Here is a 2,678-nt window from a genome sequence, read left to right on the forward strand (position 1 = left end):
TCTGGAATCAAACACAAACACACTGAGCTCTACCTGAGGAGTATTACAGAATAAAACACCATCTGCTGTTGGAGAAATTTAGTTTTAAAGTTACATTTAATGAAATCTGATTAATCATATGAAACCTTGAGAAATTGAGTAAAAAAAAACAAAAAAAAACAGAAATCTGATTAACATCAACCTGCAATTGAATTATGATTTGTCAGAGTTCACAAAATGTATATGAACCCAATGTAAAATATCAACATGTATTTGTAGGAGTTTTGAAATCTATATGACTAAAGATAAAACCTAAATAAACTAAATAAACCCTGACAGTTAAACATGATCATTCTTCAGAGATAAACACTCACTCTTCTTCTTCTTCTTATATTGATATATTTGTCCGTGAGAGGAAACTCTGAGCTAGACAGAAACACATTATTGAGCTGAACTGAGTCTCTTTAAAAACTATATTTACACAGTAATGCGACACATGACAAGGAAATGAACAGTTTAAAGTTTCTCTCGTGACATAAAACATGCAGGTCTCATCATAACTGTGATCAACACACGAGCGAAGATTACCTGTCGATCAGATCCATGACGAGAAACTTCTTACGAGGAGAAACCCCGCATCTGGAGGATCCTCCGCGAACACACACACACTCTGCCTCTCCCTCTTACACACACACGGTCTCTCTCTTTACTCACACACACTGTCTCTCTCTTTACTCTCTCACACACACACACACACACACACACACACTTTCCTCACTCGCGCCTCACTCACATAAACCCGCTGCGCCCGCGCTGACGTCACCGCGACGACTCAGATGACATCACGCGGCCCCGCCCACCGGCGCCATAGGCATACAGTAAAGGGTTACTCCTCCCCCAAAGTGAAAATTTTGTCATTAATCATTTATCCTCAGGTCATTCCAAATCAGTAAAAGCTGACACTCGTCTGTGTCAGCGTGCCACAAGGATATGTTTGTACATGTATCTATGTACTTCCGGTTTGGTGTGAAAGCAAACAATGCCTCAGCATCTGTGTGCAGCTCAGAAATGCCAAAATGGCTCTACGCTGATGTGGAGCCACACAGAGGAGAGGAATTGTTGAATTAAGTTGTTATTTTTTTGTTTTCTTTGTGTACAAAAAGTATTGTCGTCTCTTCATAACACTATGGTTGAATCATGATGATGCTTTTCATTCTTTCCTGGACCTTGACACTGTTATTTACTCGGCATCTATGGGACAGTCACAAGCCTCCCGGGTTTAACCCCAAATATCTTAAATTGTGTTCCGAAGACGAACAGAGCTTTTACGGGTTTGGAACGACATGAGGATAAGTGATTAATGACAAAACTTGGAGTAACCCTTTAAAAGTTAATTACACTGAATTGAAAACATTTGCATGTTGATTTTTCATGATTGTTTAAGGGGATCTGTCTGTTTTTTTTTTAAATCACAAAACGTTAAGAATGTGAACATGGTTTGCTTTGGAGCGACTCTCAATGTGTTGATGTTTTTTAATGTGCATTATTTAATTGATTAACATTTATTTAGCCGTAACTTCTATTAACATTCTGTAGGTATTGCTCATGAATATATGTTTCAGATAATAATTCCATGAAGGATGCAGTGTATAATGTTATTAAAGACCAGATTCCTTTGAAGTTCTATAAGAGTTTTGCTCATCTGTCATCCGTTTCTGAAACCACACACTAATAATCAGACTTTAACTCCGTTTTCATAAACTTGATTAAACACTTTTTGCGAAACAATTCTCTGTATAACAAATCTAACAGGAATTTAAATAAAGGGGTTTGCAAATGTTTGCTTTTTAGATGTGTTTGTGATAGTCTGAACGCAGTGCTTTATTTTGCAAGAGATGTTTTGTGTTTTTTGGCTGCAGTTCTTGGATTTGTGTGTAGGTTTGGAGAAGTTTTGAAAATGTGTGAAAGCAGCTCAAAAAAAAAAGCCAATGTTACTGGAACAATGTTTTCCTCATAACTTTGAAAAAATGTGTGAATGTTCCCTGTTGGCTGGTGTGATTGAGAAGCAGATTGTGATTAATATCAGATCAGATGATGACTCTCATCAGCTCAAAGCTCTCTGCTTCCTCCAGAACAATCACAGGAATATAACACTTCCACCTGACCCTCACTAACACACGTCTCTGATCTAGTGATGTTAGTGACTGCTGCAGTCCAGCGGATTTACCTCCGGGATCAAACTGTTCCTGCAGGTCTCTGCTTTGATTAGTGCTCGAAGATTCTCACACGCGCGCACCCAAACACTTCTCAGAGGTGTGTGTGTGTGTGTTTGCTGAACTTGCTGTAGATCACAGTAGAATCCTCTGAAGGATCCTCAGGTCAGAATTCTCAAGAACACAAATCAGCATGATTTCAGAAACATCTGAACTACTGACACACTGTTTACTGTCAGCTGAACACAATCGCTGTGATCGGAAGCTGGTGTGTTGTGTAGAATAGAGTTATTATGAGCTCTCGCAGCTGAGACGAATGGCCTTAATTTCATCTAGTGCTGTGCCACAGAGCAGTCTCTAAATCTGTCTGAGTCACAGAAAACATGGAACATTCAGGTCGGCTCATTGTACGAACACAGTGGCAGGAAGACCTGGAACCGGACCAGACTTCCCGAGAACCAGGAAAACCAGCCCAAACGCGCTGTA

At 39.6% G+C, this 2,678-nt stretch overlaps 1 protein-coding gene across 1 annotated transcript in view; it reads right to left on the minus strand.

The window, feature by feature from the left end:
* LOC127971441 (heparan sulfate glucosamine 3-O-sulfotransferase 1-like) overlaps positions 1-817 on the minus strand; it is a 2,137-nt gene extending 1,320 nt beyond the window's left edge. The window contains exons 1-2 of the mRNA XM_052574457.1: positions 568-817; position 1 (exon numbers count right to left, since the gene is read on the minus strand). The exon at position 1 is cut by the window's left edge and continues 1,320 nt beyond it. The gene's annotated coding sequence lies outside the window, so the exon portion shown is untranslated. The remainder of the gene's footprint in view (positions 2-567) is intronic.
* Between the last annotated feature and the right edge of the window lie 1,861 nt (positions 818-2,678).

The sequence above is a fragment of the Carassius gibelio genome, chromosome B14 (genome assembly GCF_023724105.1).
Source record: "Carassius gibelio isolate Cgi1373 ecotype wild population from Czech Republic chromosome B14, carGib1.2-hapl.c, whole genome shotgun sequence".
NCBI lineage: Eukaryota > Metazoa > Chordata > Actinopteri > Cypriniformes > Cyprinidae > Carassius > Carassius gibelio.